General features: G+C 28.5%; 1 protein-coding gene and 1 long non-coding RNA gene across 4 annotated transcripts in view; one reads left to right on the top strand and one right to left on the bottom strand.

Annotated features, from left to right (window-relative positions):
• The window catches only part of LOC142321831 (cyclic GMP-AMP phosphodiesterase SMPDL3A-like), a 397,040-nt gene that overhangs the window by 122,203 nt on the left and 250,383 nt on the right, over positions 1–24,454 (bottom strand). The window lies entirely within an intron of this gene.
• The window catches only part of LOC142321837 (uncharacterized), a 285,303-nt gene that overhangs the window by 57,859 nt on the left and 202,990 nt on the right, over positions 1–24,454 (top strand). For both annotated transcript variants that reach the window (XR_012755722.1, XR_012755721.1), the window contains exon 2: positions 18,307–18,326. This is a non-coding gene — a long non-coding RNA (uncharacterized LOC142321837). The remainder of the gene's footprint in view (positions 1–18,306; positions 18,327–24,454) is intronic.

A 24,454-nucleotide genomic window follows, 5' to 3' on the forward strand; every position in this document is an offset into this window, starting at 1 on the left:
TCTGCACTAAATGTCAGTAATTTTATTTTTTTGTAAATGAATCTATAACTTGTTTTCTTATCACATTCATAGATAATTTTATTTCAAAAAAACGTTTACACTGTCTCTTCTTCGTAAATTTAAAGATTTATGATGGTTTATTGGAAATTAGGGTTTTCAACATTGTATCCTTCTATATTCCCCATTCATATTCATTTGGGAGAAAACATCTACTCACCGTTCTATTATGTACAGTATCTTTCTTTATTTAATATTCGTATAAATAGTATGTTTAAATACTCTTTCGGCTTTGTTTCACTTTTTTCCGTACAGATTCAGCTGTTTGCGTATGTGCTTCACTAATTGGGTCTACAAACGTTTTTGATATGTTTTACGGCAAGATGAAAAAATTGGAGCATATCTTCAATTTGATCTTACTGTCTTTCGCTTTTGACTAGTCAGGTAATCTGGTTGTTTTAAATAATATGAAAAATTATTTATATATTGCTTAAATGTTGAAACGCTGCATAAAAACTACAAAAAAATACTTCTTTCGTTTTCTTCAAAATGCAAAAAACCACTGCCGAGAATAAATCTAGCGACATTATATCGGGTGGACAACTTAAAACCTAACAGCTACAGACTAAACACAGCTGCCACATAAAACACTTTATGAACGAAATAAAAACGTAAATTAAATTAAATTTTTTATTTATATTAGCAAAACTTTGGATGTTTACCTAATTTTTACAAAAAATTATTCGAAGCGAACCTTCCAGAACGACGATGCACTTTTATGCCCGAGTGAACATACTGAGTCGCTTGAAGGAAACGTTGTTGTCAACGCCATAGATTTATTGCTGAAATGTTTGCTTTAGTTTACCAATAATGTGGGGATTTGATTCATAAAATCTATCCTTCAAATAGTACCGAAGGGAAAAATCACAATGGGAAACGAGGAGTACAGGCCTCTGCTGACAGTTCGTTCATCTGTAAAAGCCGCGTAAACGCGTGCTTATGAATTTTTTGAGGTGGACCAGGTTGCTCATCTTGTTGGAAGAAGTCGTATTCTTTTTCATGATTTTAATCATATTGTACTCTACAGTACAATTCTGTTATTGACAGTCCAGTCAAGATTATTGAATGGACTCTCAATAAAAGAATATTGAATTAATATGCCCGGATAAATGAAATACAGCATTCAGTCTATTTATCCATCGACAATGTTTTTGAGAAACTAGTGGTAAAAATTAAGACGTTTTTGTTTGTTCTAGTAAGTTAAAATTTTCTCAGTATTCAATATGTTTGCTAGGATTATCATAATTGTTTTGAATGTTATTTTCTCCTCTTCCAAGCATTATCACTAACATTCGTAGTTGACGCGCTTCGGAGTACCTCTATTCTCAAAGCTACTTTGATCACTGAGTCTTACCGAGTTGGGATCACTAAATAAATAGTTCCATTTCTTTTATAATATTTTCAAAATATTTAACTAATTTTTATTCCGGAGGTTGTCTTATAGTTTATTATTGACCTAATCAGTTGATATTTTTGTGTATCTTCATCTGTAAACCAGATATCTTCTAGAGTACCTTCTTGCATAGATTTATTTTTAATTAAAAATATTTATAAGTTTTTGAGGGAATAAAGAACAAATAGATTAATGGGTCAATTTTTAATTATTAAAACAAAAAATCACTAGATGTTATATAAGAGAATTAAAATGTAATTTAATTTTAAATTTGTTGTTATTTATAAGAAGCGTTCCATGTAATTTATCCAAAATGCTTTTGATGATCATTAGGTAGCATAAAAATATTTTTTTTTGTATAGAGCATTTGTTATTATAATGTAACAAGTAATTTAGTTTGCCTATCATCATGAAGGTTCTGGATTTGAATCTCGGAGAGCTTGGAACCTTTCATACTTTGAAAATTAATTTATCAACATCATGAAGTGAAATAAAATGCAAATATAACTAAGGTCCAGCAAATAGTTATCATGATAATAAATAATTAAATAATTGTATGCTAATAAATATTTTACAATGCCAGGAAGTTGGTTATTATGATAATCGATTTTTATTATGCATTCTTACTGTGTTTTAGTGTATATTAATTTAACCTTTCATGAAATATCTGAGATGTCGAACATGCGATCACAAGTGTTATGACATGAACAACGCTTCTTGTAATCATACGACTGTAGTTACCACCATGCTGTTCCACCCTATTCATGTAAATTTAACTACGTTTTAATAAATGCAGCTGTTGTATTTCAGCATAAGTATTATTTTACATAACATGTTCGCAGAAAATACAAGCATTTCTTTAATAAGGAAAACAACAACAACAACAATAATAATAATAATAAATTTTTTTTATTATTATCATTATTATTATTATTACTATTACTATTATTACGTCTGTTCACCAATGTCTCACTACTTGCTTTATAAAATTATTACATTAGTTGAGAAAGTCATCATCGTATGATTGTAGTAATCCGCTCTGAAACAGATCTCGTACACGAATTCCGTTTCCGCTCTCTTCTGTTTACAAAGAAAGGTACTGAAGTTAATAATTTCTTTGATGATAATGAATCATTTATTTTGTTTGAGATAGAATTGTATTATAGAATATTGTTTGTATTAATTCTTACAACTGCTTATAATACTTACTTCTCCTGTAGATTTGCTTATGAGAATTTACATTTAATACATCTATATAATTAATCGATAACATAACATCTGACTTTGAGAAACCGAACTAGAGGCACCGATACAATACGTTGTCGTTCTAAATTCAACGTTGTTAACAAACTTTAAACAAATAATGAAAAGTCTAATCAGTAATCCTTCAATACATATTTTTCCTCTAAACAGAATTCAACCAATTGATATTTTTATTTAGAAGTGTACGGGAGAGACTTTTATTTTTCTTCACTCTATATAGTACCGTTTCATTTTTAATTTTTCTTACTCATTTATTCTAAACTATTTGCCTCATATGTTTGATACTTATGAGAAAGCCAATTGAAGTAATACGTGTTATCTAGCTTGACTTGGCCTTATATTACACTTCTTGAAAATGAAAATAGTAGAGTACAATAATAATACAAGTATTTTAGAAATAAAATAAAATTATAATTAATACAATAGAAATAGAAAGGAAGAAGAAGGAAGAAATTAAACAATATCGTTGTGATACATGGTAGGAGTAAAAATAGAAGTACAGAGATATGGAATATGATGAGAAACTAAAGAAAAAAAATCTGTGATTTTAATCATCAAAAGAATTAAAAGAAAACGATAATAATAAAAATAATTTAATTATAAGGTTAAATAGAAAGAAACAAGAAAAAAATTCGTGGAATAAAGTAGGGGTTAGAAAAAGGACCTGTTTGTGTAGCAGAGGTTGAAATAGAGATTGAGTTTAAATAGAAAGGGCACAAAAAAGGAGTGAATGATGAGTGAGGAACAAAGAAGTTGTAGGCAAGAGCAAACTCCTGATTTTTGATAAGACTGAAAAGAAAACGATGATTATGATAATGATGGAAATGTTGATAGTGGTTATGAGTGATTGCAGTACTGTTAGGTTTTTTGTTTCTAAAGGTATTAATAAAGTGTTTTTTCTTTTAAACACATTATGTGTCTGTATTAAAACGAGTTGTAAAGGTGTCTGCTATAAACTTAGATGATAAAATCCCTTTCCCCTCTCTAACTCTCTGATGTTTCTCTTTTTTCTTTTACTTCGTCTTTCTCTTTTTGATTTTTTATGATTTATCGCACGCACACTTTTCTGTTTATATAATAATGTACAAAACGGTAAAACAGGGCTTAAACTTGAAATTTTTATTTTTCTTAAATCATAATATAATGTAAAGGAAATATGAAACAATTTATATGCAAATAAAACATGTAAAAGTTTTTGTGTTTAGGATAAATTGGAACGTCTACACAATGTATCCGTCAGTCAGAATTTCATTACGCTGTTGCAAGTTTTTTTTATTGTTAATATAAAAATGAGAATATCTTAGAAAACCATCCTGGATTATCCTTACCGAAGTTTAGTTTCCTCTCAGTTTTCGTTTAATTTGCATTAAACAATGTAATTTTGTCGCATTTATTTTTCCCGATTGTATTATAATACATAATGATTTTGAGGTCATGAAATTTTGATTGAATTTTTTAACACTCGCTTTAGATTTATTTTCTACATTTTATTTATAAAAGATTTTTACTTAAGTTTGTTACCGATTTCGGTAACTTAAGTGATAAATTTACATTTTAATTCTATTGTAATAAAAAAATCCATTATAAAACGTTAACATTTATCTTTATTTTTCATAAACTTTTAAAACAATGTGAGTAATCAAATATCTCACTTACATATAAATAAAATTTAATTTAAAAGATAATTTTCTTTCTTTTAAAGTGAAGGGGAATTTATTTGAAAAAAAAAAATCAAAACTGGCTACAACGTTGCTGAATTCTTCCGAAATTTATATAGAGCCTAAAATTCAATCCTTTCCACAAATATATATTTTAAAATAATTATCACCCTTACTTATTTCTTTTTTTTATCTACTAGTTTTTATCAAACGAAAAAATATATTGTAATCTGTTTAAAGAGTTTTAAAATTAATATAATATTGAGTTAAATATTTTATATTAATGAATGATTAATTATAATAACGTATGTAAAACCTGTATTTTCGGATGTTAGCACACAATTTTGTTTTTTACAAAAATTATGAAATACTTTTACAAAGTATCATCCTCTGAAGTAATACCTTACGGTGGTTCCGGAGGCCAAACAGAAAAAGGGAAAAAAGAGAGTGACGATTATAGCAGCTGTACGTAATTGCTACACTAGCGCTCCTTGTAGTGAGATGAGATAGTAGTGATATACTGTACACACTTAACCACTAGTTTATTTAGAGAATTTTTGGGGTGGGGGTGCGATTTTGGAAAAATGTTTTTAGAAATATTATTTTTTAATTGTTAACATATGTGCCTTCATTAAATGAAATCTCGAGATACTGAAGATGACCTTGCTCTACAGCCTTACCCCTTTGATAATTTAAGTTGAAAATTTAATGGCATCAATGCCAATATATAAAAGTAATCTGACCAGGTTTGGTCAAAATCGGTCGATTAGTTCTGGCGATATAAGGTGATTTATGGTGCAACACCTAACTCCGATCAAACACACGTACATACGAACATCCATAAAATTTACATCCAGTTTTTGGGGCTCCTTAGGTGTCAAAACGTAAAGATCTGGTGAAAATCGAAAATGCACAAATTGGACCGATAACCATACTTTCCCTTCTATAGCTATAGCACAAGACGAGAAGGTAAAAATAATGTAACCACTCCTTCTAATACACAAGCTGCTATATCAAATTTCATGGTTTAAATTAAACCAGTTATGATAAAGTCAAATAGAAGTCAATATAATGAGTTGATTTTTATCATAATTTTAGTATTTCTGAATTCAAAATTATAAGTTCTTTAATATTTTTGAATTCACGTTTCTCAATTTGTTGACGTATAAATAAATAAATAAACAATATAAATAATAAATAAATAATTTACTTAAATCCAGGTGGTATATTGTTTTCCAAATGCAATTTCTCCCCTTTATATATTTAACTAGTTATGTATAAAATATTAAAACTTATACTAATTAGATATATAAATAATGTATATAGTACGCGTACTTCTAATAAAATATCAATATAGCAAAAATTATATAATGTATATAATGTCTTCAATGAGATAAAATTCCAATGAAGCTTTCTTTACTTAAATTCTAAAAACTATGCATTAACTGCTTTGTAAATAAAACTAAATTAATTAAGAATACAACTAACAAAACCCCCATCTAAAATTATTGTAAAAAAATCAGATTATAATTTGCAGATCCGCTATCGTACCCAAAAAAGATGAATTATCTATTTATAATTAGCTATTACTTCATTATTTACATCTTTCCATTAACACATATTGAATATTCTCGCTCTTAGTGCTTAGTACTCGTAAGGAATACTGTCCTCTTGTCTTTATCTTCAATGTTCCGAATCCGGGATCTCAAGAGTGTAAATATTTGGGTCTTCATTTTGACCGATGACTTACTTGGGCGAAACATAACAAATCTAAGCGGAAACAGTTTAAAAGCGGATGTCAAGTTTAAAAACATGTATTAGCAAAAAGACATAGATCTCGGCTATCAGTAGAAAGTAAATTATTGGTTTACAAGTCAGTTTGAAGCCTGTTCGGACTTACGGGTTTGTATTAAGGGATACAGCGTGCAATTCTGGCGGTCAATTTATTGGATAACACGATCAATGATTTTTCAAGATTGCTGAGGAACAATATTCTTGGTTTGCCTTATCGTTTCAATTAGGTGACTTTATAGTCTGGCTGTACCTTTCATTTCGTTAAGTCACCAGCCGCTGGATCTGATGTGGACACCCATACTTCCTTTTACACCTCTTAATATTAGTTCAAATATACATCTTACTTACTTATTGTTAAATTATCTTGCTGAACAGATTGTAAAGATGCTGTGTCATTTTATTAAAAAAATTACTTTTATTATTTACATTCTTGTTTGCATTATATTGTTTCACAATCCTAAAATTTTATCACGTTATATTTTTATGTTTCTTTCTTTTATTAAAATATTACAATTTTTACTACTTCAGTCTCACTATGTTCAGTCAAAGATTAACAATTTTATCGTGTTTTAATTTTTATAAAAGAATAAGAATTCATAAATATTCCGTTAATAGATTGTAGTAAGTCTTGTCAACAAATTCATAGGTTCCCCATCTGTTTTGATAATTTATTAAATTGAGTTTTATGATTATTTTCGATGTATGTTTTCGGAATTAAATACTCACGGTCATAGTCATAGAAAGTTTGCATTTTTTACATTGAAGCTACGTGTATGTTACAATTTTAAGCACATTTCATTTCTAGATACAATTTTCGCTGCAAAAATTTCTTTTAAACACGGCAACTTGTACGCAAAATTATGATTTTTAGAAAGGTTAGCCGTATCATAGAGCTGTGAGTATTTTACACATCGTTATGGAGTATACAGGTATTCTTCATTTCTTCATACAGTTGGACACCACATGAGTTCCTTGTACACCTATTAAATTACATATACACATTTTTTTTTAAAATGAAAAGTACATAAAATTTTATTTCATTAATAACTGATATTTTTTCATTTTTTTTTATTGTTATTATTGAGTAACTATCTATTGTAAATTTATTTTACAATTAGTGGTTAATAATTATTAATAAATCAATATATTTAAATTAAAAAAAGGAGATGAAGTCGGATTTGGACCGATGTGCCTTCACCTTGTAAGATCCAACTATTTCATTAATTAAAATTTTATTTGATTGTAGCTCTGGAACCAATGAAAATAAGTACCGCTTATGATATATTGTTAAATAGTTCTTAATGAGGCTTATTACTAAAGTTAAGAAAAATTCCAAAACCAAATTGTTTGGATTTTGAGCTTTTTTGGACACTTTTGATCCAGTCGATTACAATCAAAAGGGGAGGTGCACAACTTGATGTTACAACAGTCCTAAATCCAAAATTTCAACATCCTAAGGCTAATAGTTTTTGAGTCACGCGAAATACATACAATCGATTTTGAGTCACGCGAAATGCATACGTCCATACGTATAGACGTCACGCCGAAACTAGTCAAAATGTATTCAGGGATGGTCAAAATGGATATTTGCGTTGAAATCTGAAAACAGAGATTTTTCGTAATCACAATACTTTCTTTACTTCGTATAAGGAAGTAGTACAAAACAAATTTATTCTTTTCCTACGTAATCTCTTTAAATTCTAAACATTTTTTCCCAACGTGTGAGGAGCTTGTAGGTCACTTCTTTATAAATCTGAGGACTTGTCATGAACCAATTGTGCTCCAACTCCTCTACTTCGTTATCAAGCAGAATCAATATTTTCCCAATGTCTCCTTCAATGGAAAAAAAAATCTCTTAGAAATAAATCTGGACTGTACGAGAGATGTTCTAAGGAATCCCTGTAAATTTGTAAATTTCGTTCAGTTTATCCTGACTGATAATGGATATTTGAGGTCTGGTGTTGTCGAAAAGGAGAATCACGTATCTAATTGGCCGACAGCGCCTTTTATTGCTGTAGGAGGCTTGACTTTGTCTAACAGCTGGTAGTAATAGGTAGCATTTACAGTACGATGTTCGTGAAGAATAATATAGCAATACGCCTTTCCAATTCCAAAAGACTGTTGCAAACACTTTTGTAGCAGACGGATGCGTTTTCGCCTTTAAAAGGCTATCCTCTTCACTCTTACTATATGATTTTCACTCAGAAATGTAGTGATGAACCCATGTCTCATCACATGTGAATATTGATTCAAAAAATGATCCACCTCTCTTCGAATTCGATTCCGGAGTCTTTGGAAAATTTCTTGACGAGCTAATCCTGATTTTTCAGGTAAAAGTTTGCTTTGTAATAATTGAATGGGGGACCTCGACGATTGATGATATCCACTTCTGAATCAATTTCTTCAACCGTAAGGTGCCGATCGCCTTCAGTTTAGGGACAGGACGGTTGAATGTTGCCAACCGTTAGACTTGTTCTTTAACGCCTATGGTCTCCCATTTTCTACAGCTTCACGCCCTTCTTTTTAATTTCCTCTTCCAGTCGTAGAACTTGGGTTGGTGACAATGTCCTATCCCTAAATAGCGCACTTAATCAGAATTTCGGAAGATTTAACTCCTCATTCATAAGAAATCTTTTGTTTTGAGGCGCGCGAGCGCGTGTGTATATTTTATTCCAAATAAGCTCTTAATTTGTATTATCCAATTTTTTTTATTTTTTACTATTTTTTTTAAAGGTTTTTCTACGATGTAATACATAACACTATAAAAATGTTATATACTCTAATTGAAACTTTCTGTTTTAAAAATGTAAAAATAATTCGAATTTTATAAGTTCAATACAAAATAAATATTTTGTAATTATTACAGACAAAGAATTTTTTTATTAATGCAAATAAAGTTTTATTATTCTTTTAAATTACAACATTAACTTTTAATTTATAAGCATTTAATGTATTGCTATTTAATTTTAAATCTTTTGTTATTTTAGTTTTATCAGTTTCATTAAATTTCATTGGTAAAGCAGGATGAAAATTAAACTAACACAAACAGGTGTGCTTGGTCACACAGAATGGATTTAAAAGAATTTCGTTGGCGAGTTTCTGTTTGAACGAAAGTACAACACTCAGCAGCGGTAGGAACAAAGCTCTGTTGTTAAAGCTTTCTACACACAGCTGTTTGGACCAGTGAACCACAAGTATTATTTCTAAATGTTATTTTAAAGCGCATAATTTATGTATTTATTTGAATATATACATATATATATATATATATATATATATATATATATATATATATATATAAAAGGTTTAATGATTCAATATTTATTTAATGTATTTTTTTAATTACTTTTAGATTAAGAGCTAATTAAATAATAATTTTAACAATTTGAATGATTCCCGTTAATTAAAAATAAACAAATTTTCCGAATTCTCTAATAAATAATAAAAAAAATTTCGTGATAAAAATGAATTAATACATCCATCAATTCGAGGGTATCATTTATCGTTATGCACCACAGATGAAATATAATTTTAGTGATATTACGAGGTCGCCAAATTTCATTTCTAGCTACAAAACAATTTTAATGTAATTGCTTTTAGATCTTAAGTTACATTATTTGCTCTAGGCTACTTTTCTATACATCTAAAAATTTTTACATTCAGTTTAAAAACACTCCCAGAAAAGTGACGAAAAGATTTAAAATACTATTCATATTACCTTACAGTCGATACTGTCGCGTGTTCACGGCTCGATCAGGATATTGAGAGATTGAAAAATGAAAATGTTTATATAATTACAATATATTGGTTTAAAAGTATGAGTAAAACAAGATAAATCAATAATAATGACAATAGTAGTAGTAGTAGTAGTAGTAGTAGCAGTAGCAATAATAATAATAACAATAACAGACAATAAAAAAAAATCTCACAATATTATATTTAAAGTAATGACAATAATGGCAACAATTAACAATATTAATTGACATGTCAATAATAATAATAAACAGAGATTACATACAAAACAGAATTTAAAGTAATCGTCAGGATTTATTCACTGGAAGTTAAATAAAGAAAACCAGAATTCAGTCCCATTGATAAAAGACATTACGTGACCGCTAGTCTTAACACTTTTAACCACTAGTGTTGTATTAACAACAATAGTACAATAGTTGACAAGTATAAAGTTCTTTTACTGCAAATACCTTTGCTATTCGCAAATAAAACTACCCTAACAGTCTATTAATGAAATTTAGTACATTATCTCTTTCACTTTTAGTCTTACAGTAACTCACTGAACCATTGTTTGTGACGTTACCTTAATCGTGCCGACTTAGTTCACGTTGAAATTCATTCCTTCACTGACCTACTCGCAGATTACTCCCGCGGACTGATTCGCAGACTTCATCTCGCAGACTCTCCTCGCGGAACTGATTTCGTACAACTCTCATCTCTTAGACCGACTTTACAACGTCTCGCCTAGACTGATTCGCAGAACTCACATCGCAGACTTCATCTTGCAAACTCACTTCTCCAGACTGTCCTCGCGGAACTGATTTTTATGTAGTCTTCCCCGGAGTATTTATACACCTGGCCTCTTTACCTGCTGGACCAGACCCAACTTGAGTCCATTTATTCTAAATCTTGGTCCGGTAACTCTTCTCGCGGTACAAATATTTGTTTATTTTGTATGTCTCAGCGGGTTGTGTTACAAAAGATGATTGTTAAACGGACCTGTTACCTTTACTAAAAGTGTTTCTTGTAGCCCCTTTCTGGATTCTTCCAGAAAGTATCTTCTACTACTTTCTTCTTAATTGGCAGGAATCCGTTACTTAGGTCCGCTATACCGGTCTTGTTGCAATACCTTACCTTCCAGTTGGTACAACGTTCTTCAGGTTAACTAATCTTTTCAGATGAATTTGTTTAAGGAAGGTCATTATAGTTATCCTTTTTGAAAAAAAAAATTACCAAATTCTATTGAAAATTAATGATACTCTAAACTGCCTAAAATGGTAAAACAAAAAAAAAAATTATTTCATATCTTAGTGGTTATCCCTGGCTTGTTACAACGACATAATTGGTTAAAGTACTAATTATCAGTGTTGGAAGGTGGGTAGTACGAACAAGTTGAATAGCTTCTGGATGCTATCCAAGCCCACCATACTGTTGCGGGTTCTAGTCGCGGATTCAGACGGGTGTATTTATATTTCTCCCTCTCTCTCTCTACCTCTTTCTCACTTAGCTCTCTCTTTCTCAAGTTTCCCGAATTGTCAGAGCTGGAGCCCCTTTACAAACATATGTGGGCTTATACTACTCTTTTACGTATTTTTGGTACTTTTTACGTATTTACATATCTTAAAGGATTTAATAATTTCTTTTCTTTTCTTTCACATAAGTATATGAAAAATAAGAAGTAAAAATGAGTAGGTAAATAATTTAAGTTTTGTTGTTTCAATATTTTAATGGTTATAATTTAAAAAATATATATTTATTAATGAATTATAATGTGATGTATATTAATTTGTAAACAATAGTACTTTGATTGACGCGGATATCCAAATATATTCTATTTCTGCATTTTAATTATATTTTAAGGAGAATAAAAATATTTTTTAAGTAATAAATAATTGATTTTTATAAAGTACCAATAAAAATATATTAAAGTTATAACTTTGTTGTAATACTTTTAAACAGAAATATGCTGTATCTTTTTTTTAACTTATTTTTAGTTCCTCCATTTTTCAATATATTTATTTAGATATTTTGCTTTTACGGTAGAAAGGAACTAAACTGTTTGTGTATAATATTGACACCTCTTTAAAAGTTAAATCAGTAGTAGCTGATTTTATCAAGACGTTAGCTAGGTAGCCTTTCAGCCGAATAGATTTTACTTCCATGACATCATAGGTCTAGAACTTTGCTGCAAGAAGGAAAGTGTAGTAATCAGTCAAAAAATGGGGTACGGGTTTTTTTTATTTCTGGAAGTTTCATGACCAGGGATCCCAAAAAAAAACAAAGAAAGAAGAGCAGAGTAATTTTCTTACGTACGTACGTACGTACGTGTGTTCAAATGTGTGTTTTCTACTCTATATGAATAAGTAACCAATGGTAGGAAAATATTACACCTTATTTGTAACCTTTTTTATTAACTAAATAATAACTGGTATTAACTGAATATTAAGCTATAACTGGTAAATAAATTAAACGATTTAGCAGTGTCGTTTGTAATTACTTTTATTTAAATAGAGGATATCTCCGAACATTCTTCGTGTTTTTTTTTTTTAGTAGTTTGACAATATATTTGAAATATTAGAATTCTCTGAGCATACATATAATTTTTTTTTAGGTCAAAGGTATAACATTACAGATCTTAATGCCTTTGTGTAATTGTTATACACGTCTTGTGTGTGTAAGTTTAATATTAGTAGCGTGTAACATTGAAAGCTGTTAGCAACATTGTACGGTTTGCATGTTTTCAAATTGCTATATATTATTTTCAAGGCAATTGTGCAGTATTATTTAGTAATAATTTATTAACGCTATTTGAGAAAAAATTCTTTCTACAATATTTTATTTTATGTAATAAAAATAATAACCTACGGTAACACGAGTGGAGATTTCATTATATCTTCTGTCATTATTTTTTGTTGTTACAAAATGTTTAAGGCTCGCGGCTATCTGATTTTCTGGCAAATAATTGTGGGTTCTCCATATATATATATATATATATTTATTTATTTATTTATATCCATTTTTAACAAATGCGCACACACATACGCGCACATGACATATATACTTTTGGATGTACATGTATACCAAAATAATGAAAGATAAATAAATAAGTACGTATTTAATACCAAACTACCGAACTGTGTACTCTGCTAATCAGGATTTTTTTATACAGTATTCAAATGTTCTGGAAGTATGAAACATGGAACGAATCGGCCTTTCATGTTTCAGTAAATGAAGGCGTTCCCTGTTTGTATAGGTAAATTGATTGTAAGTGGACACCGTAAAATATATTATGCCACATTAAACTTGACTCGTATCACTGCTCTTATTAACTAATAATAAACATATGATTACATTATTGAAATATAAAATTTAAAAAAAAATAAGGTAAACTGATTCCAGGATACAACATTTAGGTAGATGTATAAAAAGCAAAAATTATTTCAGGTGCTGTCAACACAACTAATAAAAGAATGGTTAATCAAGGTAGCAGTAAAGCCTCCGATTAAGTTTGGTGACTGCTATGGGCGGGAGCCTTTATCAGCAGTATTGTACGTTATGCTTTATTTTAGCTGGATTTAAAAATGCGGAATACATTTTTAAGACTTAAATTAAGATAAGACAACCAGGTTAATGTGAGGAAATGTAAACAAACGTGTGTTTAATTTAACTAATTTTTCTATTCAACAGAATCGCAAGCAAGTGTACCCACACATAATCGTTCTACTTTAACCTTAACCGTGCTTGATGCTCAGCATTATTTTCATTTATATTTCTGAGTTCATACATATTCATATTATGTGAACCGCCCTTATTAGTGAGAATACATTTTGTAACAAATAATACACAATGCCTCTGTGTAAATATAACTTTTTTTAATTTGTATATATATATATATATATATATATATTTACGTAATCCTATGATGAACATTGTTACTATTCGGATTAATTATATCTATGCAGATGAATTCGAAACATAATTCGAATCATAGAAAATGGGGAATGGGCTTATTTTATTATTTTTTTACCTTTTATGTTAATATACAAAACTTTATCTCATTATTGAAATTAATTTTTAAAAAAGGAAAGAAAACTAAATTCTACTATTTTACGCCGAAGTGAAATGTAAAACCTCGTAAAAATTTCTTTGTTATTAGAATTAAAAAAAATTGTTACAATCATTCTCATATAATTATGATATTTCTTATCAACTTATTATCGATTATTCTTCAAGTAACAGATTTTAAAAATATATTTAAATTTGCTATGACTTTGATAAGCTGAATAAAAAATATAAATCTGTAGTAACACGTTATAAAGTACTTGTTTTATATTTCAGTAGTATATCTAAAAAAAATATTTTTATATTTTATTATCATGGTATAGCATTTTCAGTTCTGCATATTATTTGCAGAAAATAGTAGTTGCAGTTTTTTTTTTATGAGAAATACAATCTGGAACGAATGTTATATTTTATTATAATATAAAAATGATGTTATTTTCTTTACGAATGACAGAGTGGTATGATTCATTTCCACACAACATTGTATTATTCAAGTACGATGAACTAAAATTTTTACTTTATTTTTATTTATTATTTTAATTAATTTATTATACTATTATTATTAATACTAATTACTATTTTTACTATTATTATTTTGGCTACTTGGAAAGTGACTTATCTTAGGGGGGGGTATTGGTTCTTTAAAGTAAACTTTATTTGTTAATACAATTTTAAATTATAATTTATTATATTTATTAAATTGTTAAGATTTTGAAATTATAATAAATGTTTAGTTTTAATATGCAAGACATTTTAACAGTATTTGTATGCAAATATGTAATAATATCACAGAATGCCACTTACTCACAAAATTAAATAAAAACTATATTTTTTACATATAATCTGGACTTAATCTGTGACTTATCTTATCTTATAATCTGTGACTTAATCTGGAATTTATGTTATTTAATTATGGATGTTCAAATGCTAAAAAATATGCAATTAAGAAGTTTTAAAACATTATTCAATAAAATATAAAATTAATGTGAAACTACTACGTATGATTACAACTGTTCTTGTTTCTTGTAAAATTAAAGTTTAATTCATTACAGATGACAGCAGTAATGTTCAAAAACCTTTTTTGTCGTTTAATTCAATTTTCCTCATTTTTTGTTTTTCGGTATTAAGTGGGATTATAACTGCGGGATGACTTCCTATCGTCAGCCGGCTACATAGAGGATAAATTATTGTTCATTTCTCCTTCCAAAAATTCAACTTATTCGTTTAAATTTCTTTAAAAAAATCTTTTATTGTATTTTATATGCGTAAAAACCTCCTTATATTTTTCAATTTTCTTCGTTATTCTTTTAGTTAGACTGATATAAAAAATAAAATTTGTTTCCCGTGTTCTAAAGTTGTAATAGCTTATTTCGATATATTTTGAGTAAAGTAAATGTAAATTTACTTGCATACTTCTTGGTACTGCAGAATTTACATACTTGTCATCAAGTTATTGAAAACCTTTTCTAAATATAAACAGTAATCGTAAAGAAATAAAATCAGTACAATTTTTAATTTTATTTAGTTTTTCATTATCTTTTATGGTTATTTTTTAATTAGGTAATATTAAATGACAATTTTGAAGCGGTCCATTGATTTTTAGTGTACGATATATTAAAATATTGTTTCAAAAACTCACAACAACCCATACATTTTTTCTTTACCTCTTTTTAATAATGCACTTGAGATATTTTGGAACGCTTTATGAGAAACTGCAACATTTATTCAAATAAATTTTATTTATTTTTTATGCTATAAATAAATAATATGATAATTCATATAATAGACTGATTGGATTTTTACTTTGTTCTGTATTGTATATACTACCATTGTATTTTACCTACTTTTATTTAAGTAACTGAGTATAAGTACTTGTACTGTAATTGTAGTATAAAACTGAGTAGTTTTAAGCTTAATCTGACTGTTAATTTTAATTATATATATATATATAAAGAGCAGAAGTTATAAGGATTTCTTTTAAGAAAAAGAATACTAAAATGGGTTTTCAGGTTTAATATAGTATGAAAACAAAAACAAAAAACAAAATACATCCTTAAAATATCTAAATTTAACTTATAAAAAATAATCTTAACCATTTTAATAATCCCAAGAACTACCACAAATAACATACTCAAATCCACCACAATCAGTTAATCTAAATCTGAAGTTTCTAAATTTAAAAAGTTGATCAAAAAAACACCAGAAAAAAGATTATTTAAAAATTCAGCTTTTGCCTTCGTTGTAGGCCTCGTTCGGACATCTTGAATGTCCTAGTTCGTTGTCCTTTGAACTAGCTAACCAAGTTCGCGGAAGCACGAACTCCGCACCAAGTTCTAATTTAAATGAGCCACCTAATAAATTATGACAATGGGAAACAATGATAAATTTTTGTAAGATACGTATATATCTATATACTCTAGCCGATCAGGACTCGCTTCGCTCTTACGACCGTCTAGCCAGGACCTCCGACGTTCGTTATCCTCATGGTTGGAGAAACTTCCGCATTTGTATTCTCCTTCAACCTCCAAGTGCTGACTTCTTTCTTCTTTGGTTTCTTATTCTCTTGAAACCCAGCTACGCTTAGCGGTGCTTGATGATCGTCGTAGATTCGATCTCTTTTTGAGGTCATAATGAAAAATTAATTAGTAATGAAAGGGGACGTTACGTACTAAAAATCTGATATAAACAAAATATGACTTCCTTGTTCGCTTTTTAAATTACATTACACATTTTTTTTAAATGAAATTTTACTATCATTGAATTATTATTCATCGTAAACATTTTTTCAATGAGAGGTTAATAGTTATTAATAAATCAATATATTTAAATTAAAAAAAAAGTAAAAAAAAAAAATGAGATGAAGTCTAATGACTCGAATCGATGTGCCTTTCGAGAATATCTTTATTTCATTAATTAAAATTTTATTTGACTATAACTCTGAAACCAATGAAAATAAGTATCAATTATGGTATATCGCTGAAAAGCTCTCAAAGAGGGCTTATTACTGCAGTTAAGAAAAGTCCAAAATCCAATTTGTTTTGGATTTTGCGCGTTTTTGGACACTTGGTTCAGTTGATTGCACAACTAGATGTTACGACAGCCCTAAATCTAAAATTTCAACTTCCTACAGCTAATCGTTTTGAGTTATACGAGATACATATATACATACATACGTACAGACGTCACGCCGAAACTAGTCAAAAAGGATTCAGGCATGATCAGAATGGGTATTTCCGTTGAAATCTGGAAATCTAAATTTTTCGCGATCGCAATACTTCTTTTATTTCTTACAAGGAAATAAAAAGAAAAGAGGAAACTACGAAAAAAGAGATATACAGACTTTACAAGCACTTGAGAAAAAACTAAATTACGGAAGGTAGATTATTTCTGTCACCATGGCAATAGAAATATAATTCATTCTGTTGTTATTCATTAAAGAAACCATATTCATTAAAGAATGAATTAGGGGTGAAGAAAGAATTATATTTCTGTTGCCATGGTGACAAAAATATAATGGAATAAATAAAGGATTAATTTTTGTCACTAATGAATATCTTTAATTCACAACTTCACTCTCAAGGGGGCTAGAACTTTGATAAATGGTTTAAAACATTTCCTGGAATAACATAAATGAATCCTGAAAATTTTATAGCGATCGTTTGGTCGATTCTTCAATGTTCTCTTGTAAACAAAAAAAATCTCGAATTTATATATAATATAAACAATTGTATGTGTAATTAAACGTAACTAGTTTTAAACAAGCATGTAGCGGAAAGACTCCTTCAATCATCACTCAGTGATGGACAGTGACCCTGGAAACCATGCTGATTCGATATTTTTAACAAGGTAAGATTATTATTGGCACTGGCTCAACCAGCCATAGTCATTTACAATCTACAATTGTAATTTTGTATTTTATTTTAATTTTCACTTTATTTTTTATTCAGTTTCAATAGATTGAGGTTGTAGTCCTCAATGTGTTAAATTCGATACAAAATGAACGAGAGATCTATTATTTAAAGAATAATATAGTATTTTATTTTTTAAAAATACTTCTCCGTTATTTATGTGACAGCAGAATATTTACAAAGTTATCGCGAAACAAAAAAAAAAACGGATTTAATATTATTCACAGCAAATTAAATGTATCAATTCTATTTAAACGCAAACAAGTAAAAAAATTCCATTTCTTAACATACTGATTTCAATTTTTTTAATTCCAGAAAATGTTCATTATTTTTTAATTATAATGCTATACTTTATTTATAATGTAGTATATATTTAAGATAATATAGTAAAAAAAAAAAGAAATATCTATTACTTAACTGAAATTTATTTTTGTTTCAGATAAAATTGCAGAATTGGAGGTATGATTTATATATATTTATTTAAAATAACATATGATATTTCTTCATGACATATCGTAAAGGCTATATTTTATTTTAGCCTTTTAAGCGATTAATATAATCTAATATAAAAACTTATTTTATATTTTTGCTGTTTAACATAATTTAGCAATATTTAAATAATAATCATTACTTTTAAATTATTTTCTTTAGATAATGATATAACCTTACAGTAAATATATATATATTTTTTGAAATTACAACTTATTTTGCAATGTAGTAATACTATAAAGTAAAATAATTTAAAAATTTTGAGTAAAAATAAAAAAAAAACATTATTTTTTAAAGTAACGATACGTGGACAGCGGTAAACCGTTTCTAGACACGACCTGGCCAGAAAATTACAAATTTAATTGCCCCATATAGACTAATTATTTTATTTTCTTATCTTGGTGTATCACAACAAGCAGAAACACGCGCGCATACAAGAGATATAAAAATAAAAATTACTTAATTACTTTTGTAGTTATTAAGTTACCTTATCAATAGATCTTTGCTAACAGTTTCAGATTAATCTTTTAATATTTTTAAATATAAGTGTAATCCATTTTTTATTTATTGTATTAATTTCATGTTTTTTATGTTGTCTGTAAACATCGGTTAATAAAATTAATGTTTAATTTTATATACTCATCATATAATTAATTTAATATTGTAAAAGAAACTGCAGCCTGAAATAAATTGTAAGTATATTGCTGTTTACAGTGCTGTTTGGCTGCTTAGACGAAGAATTGAAAATTTAAGTTTTATTGAACAAGAAAGAATTGGCAGATTATTTTCTTTATATACAGGGGGTCTTTATTATTTTCACATGGATTATGGCAAACTAAGTTATTTAGATTTTGTTACGTAATGCATTATGTATTTTCTGATGAATTTGAAATTTAAAAAATAACCTTCTTCAAACCCAATTTTCTTTTCAAATTCATATAGAATTTTATTTTATAACTAACACTTTTATATCAAAGCAATTTTATATTGGGTGATTCGAGCACTACATTAGTTCAAGAACTGGTCTGAATCATTAAGATAAGCAAATAAATTGCTTAAATATTTGTTCGGAAATACTTTGTGATTTACGAGTAGCGAAATGAAATAATTCTCTTCCAAGAGTAGAATAAAGTCGTAAAATTCTTGAGATGTAAATTAAGGGAAAGTTTGTAGTTTGTGTTTTCGATTTGAAAAATTGAATAAAGACAGCTTTAAAAACAAGGTCTCTTAATAATTTCAACAAATCTAAAATTAAAAAAAAAATGAAAATTTGTATTCATAACATTTACCTCAAAATATTTATTTACAATTAAAGGTACATCCGCAATAGTTTGATGCGGCCTAAAATTTTTAGATGTAGAATTCATTAAACGAATCCATGTTTCCCAAGCACTCGTTTTAACGCGTTTACACTGTTCATAATAGTTGATGCAGTTTCTGTGATTTTATCCTTTTTATTGCGTACCATTTTTGGGGGTCTTCCCCCGAATGTGATGGGTCCGACCGCCACGTACCTAGTCCTTGCGTACCCCTTCCGTACCTAGTCCTTAGGGACTTTACCAGAAGTCATCTTCAATAGCCTCAAGACTTATTTCAGTCTGACCGCTGACGAGATGCCACCGATGTGAATGCCGCAAGTGACATTAACATCGGGCACGTCGCCTAACATGGACACTAACCCTAAACTGATACCATTTATCAGTCTCAAAGGAGACCACACCGATTGAGCTGCACGAGCTACTCGTGGGAGAATGAGCTTAACGTATAACACCAACGAGAACTAAATTCACATGAAACCACAATAATAAAAGAATAATCAAAACAACAAAGTAATAAATAAAAAGACGGAAAACCTGCAATTAGAAGACACTAATGTGAAAACAAGAACAATCAAAGCATTCAAAGACAACAATAACACAACTAACCACGAATTAATAAACAACAAAAGAGAAACACAATAATTAAACTAACTAAACCCTAACAAGAAAACAAGTAGCCAAACAAAGCAATGAAATAACAAAACTAAAAATATTCAGACAAGAGAACATCTGTAAAAATATCAAAACACACAAAATAATAAAAAATAAATCCAACTAAATCGTAATAAGACAAGTAGCCAAACTACAAATTTCATATTGATAAAAACTACAACAAAATAACAGAATTATGAAAGTATTCATACAAGAAAACAGCACCCATAAAAATATCAAAACTAGGAAAATCGCAAAGCAAGAAGTAGGGACAACAATAGAGACAACTCAAACAGAAACAACACGAGTAGTACGATAACATACATAAACAACAACAAAAACATAGAAGCCTAACGAAATATAAATATGACCATAATTATGAACAGAACGTAAACGTAAAAGAACTTCGAACTGCCTTTACAATCACCGAGATCTAGGTATCAATCTTGTTACACACCTCCCTTCGTGTACGCCTATATGCGGGACATTCGTCTGAACTGCATCAAAAGACGCAGGCTTCCCACACGGGGAAGCAAAAGACATCGTTCTACATAATGTCCCTTCTTGCTGAAGTAGGAAACAGCTCCTTGCTCTTACGTGCTTTGGCCACATGCCCTAATTCGGACTCGCTCTAATATAATCCTTAATCTTGCAGAATTCATAATCTACATATAACCTACCATTCCCGAGAAAAACAGCACGTAACTGTTTGTTATATTCATATTCATTTATTGCGTACCATTATGTATAGAATAAAACAGCCCCGAAGGAAATAGTTTGACACTGTAATATCTTGTTAATTTTTTTTATTGATAATTTAATCACGATTGTTTGCGGGATACTTGTTAAAGGATTTTTTCGACTTTAATTTGTTAGGCTTTGGAAAAGTTTTCTCAGAGGATGCTAGAGATATAGTTTTGGGACTAGTTTTTTTTTTCAATTTTTCAAACCAGAAACAAATATATAAAACAAATTTACCTCTTAATTTGAATTGTGGAATTTCTATAAGGCTTGATTTTATCCTTGGAACAGTAATCACGATGAAATATTTTGCTAGCTGTAATTCGAAATTAAAGCGTTTCAAAACATATATTTATGAACTTTTGCTGCTCAAAAATCAGCTCCCGAGCACTTCTGAAAAAATGTTGAATCATCCTGCTCTGTATATATAAATTCTCTATAAGTGTGAAAGACAGATTCTGGGCTATTTCTAGCTACAATTATTTTTATTTTTGTAAATCGACTCTTTTAAAAATAGTTTCATTTATCTTAACCTCTATGTCATAAAGAATTTCTCGTTATTATGCTATAACTATGTTTTTAAATACAAAATTATATTTATAACCTTACGCTGTTATTCTGAAATAATCGTAATACTGACATTTAATCATAATTCACTGACATTATTTAAGGATTTTAGTTTTTCATTTTTACAAAAATTTCTCTTAACATTACAGTATTTGGAAAAAAAGATAACTGTTGAAAATATTTAATGGGCTACTATTTTTCTCTATCGGAATCAAGTGTCAATTTTGTGTTAATTATTCTTCTAATCATGTTTGGTATCAAAACAAAAAGTTCCATCCGTGGCTTACAATGTATTAAAGAAAATTTTCATTGATGTTACTTCAATACTTAATTTCATTTGTTTAGCTATTTCAAAGTTATCCTATGAGAAACTGACAGACACAAACTCTTTATATATATGTGTTTGTGTATATACATATATATACAGATATATATATATACATATACATATACATATACATATATGTGTGTGTGTATATATATATATATATATATATATATATAATATGCAAATGCAAAATTAAATGGAGTTCAATTTTATTTACTGTCAGTGTTATTTGTTGGGATATTTCCACAGTAAGATTTGGTTGGTAATATACCAAAGTTTATTTAACTAGCCCTTGAACCATAATTAAATTTATCTAATTGAATGAATCTACATTCAATTAACCCTTACATGAATCTAAATTGTCCATTGATCATTTGAGTATAAGTTGTGTTGAACTGAGATTACGTAGAATGCGTTTTTCTTCTTGTAACCCTGTGGATGCATTTGTTATTAAATGCAAAAAGTTTTTCGCATAATCTTTAAATTAATCTCATTACTAAATCAGAGCGGTAAATAAAAATGATACTGGTAAAAATGATACTAGCTTTTATTTTGAATAGTTGTGATCTGTATGGAAGCGTTATTATTGCTTAAGTTTTGGAGGTAATGTATACAGATGACTTTTTGAAAAGCTTTGCAAAAATTAGTTGATGAAGTTTTTAAGCGAAATTCCGCTTCTGTGCTTCAGATACGGACATACATATACATGTAAACAGTTTATGTAATTTTGAATGTCACTTGAAACGTTTATAAATTTACTGCAATGTGCTCTTTCCTTAGAAATTTTTACATATTTTACCAGTTGCGTAATCTACCAGTAGATATTTTCCAATGAATTTTCAAGTTAATAATTAAGTTTATAATAACGGTAAAAATTGTCAGCGGATTTATTTTATTATTTATTTCAGTTAACCTTAACAATTTCACTTTATTTTATTTCCAAAATTTACCTTTAAAAAACTAAAATCAAAGCTAACGAAAATTCACGTTTTGATGAAATTTTTGAATAATTGAATTTTATTAAAAAAACATAAAAATATGTCCTGTTAATAACTTTATAATTAATCTTTTACCTTTTTTCACCCCAATTTGAGCTTTTTGTGAACCACTATTAATAAGATATGATTGGTTACATTAAAAAATTTGAAAAAAATTATAGTATGTTCGTTTTGATTTTCAGAGATGAAATATGCTTTGGTTAATATAAAACTAAAGACCAATTCCTACTTTTCAATGGTACCATGATTTTAAAGTCGTTGAACTTCATATTCGTCGAAAAAATGTAATTCGAATAATGTAGTAAAAAAAAAATTACAAAAATTCATCCTTTTCATCTTCTATTGCCTATTTAAATTTTGAAATTATAAGAATATATAATTAAGTAACGGGTGGGATTCCTCATAAACAAACAGGAAGATAAATAAATAAATAATAAAACAAAAATAAACGTGACGATCTCCGTGACTGAGCAGGTAATGTTTAGAAATTTTGTGCGGAGGTCCCAGATTCGAATCTCGGTCAGCCATGGCATCTTTTCATACACTACCATTGCACCGGGCTAATGACCATAGCTCTTGATGGCCGCTCTTTCATAGTAAAGAAAAAAAAAGTTATATTATTTAAAAGTTTTGCAATATTAAATACGTACTTTTAATTGTTTTGGATTTAAGTCGAGATTTATTTCAATTTTTGGATTTGATCAGTGAAAATGATACTCAAAGCGTTGATTTTATAATGCTGACAGTTAACAACACTTGCCAACCAATCTATTTTGTAATTATTTTATTACGCTAATAATATTGTTAGCGTATACAGAATAGACAATAGTTCACTTGCATTTGCAGCGTCTAAGTTTATTTCTATACAGAATATATATCATTTGAATAAAGGGGATTAGAGTAGTGCAATATAATATGTGTGTGAAATCACAGGAAATTCTATTCGTGGATCTTTTTTTCTTTGTGGTTTTACTTGATGCACATGAAAAGCAACTGTGATTTACAATATTTCATTCTGAAAAGCTTAAAGGCTGATAAAGAATGTTCCTTTCCACTATGGACATTCAATGCATGCTCTATCCTGTGGAATGCTTTTTACAAGCCAGCTTTCTCAACGTTTCTTTATATCCCACTATATCGCGGTTTTTCATGAATAAATCAGTGCTATATTCTTTTGTGAGTAATAATTTCTTCTGAAAATGTCTAATACTAGTAATTTACTATTTTTTTTAAACGTTCAGATTTTTTGTAATATTTAATCTTGCTCCTATAAACGTTTCATGTTTTGTTTGCGTTTCTAAAGCAAATTGTGTTTTTAATTTTATTTTAATCTTTGGCGTTTCATGCTAAATGATTTTTGTCGATGAAATAGTTTATTCATTATTTTCTCATTACTATGTTAATAAAAGCTTGTAAAATTTTGATGTTTACATATTTTAAAACTGAAATAAGTTTTATTAATTTTAGTTTTTAATGGTAATTATAAACAAACAG

Source organism: Lycorma delicatula, chromosome 3 (genome assembly GCF_047948215.1).
Source record: "Lycorma delicatula isolate Av1 chromosome 3, ASM4794821v1, whole genome shotgun sequence".
NCBI lineage: Eukaryota > Metazoa > Arthropoda > Insecta > Hemiptera > Fulgoridae > Lycorma > Lycorma delicatula.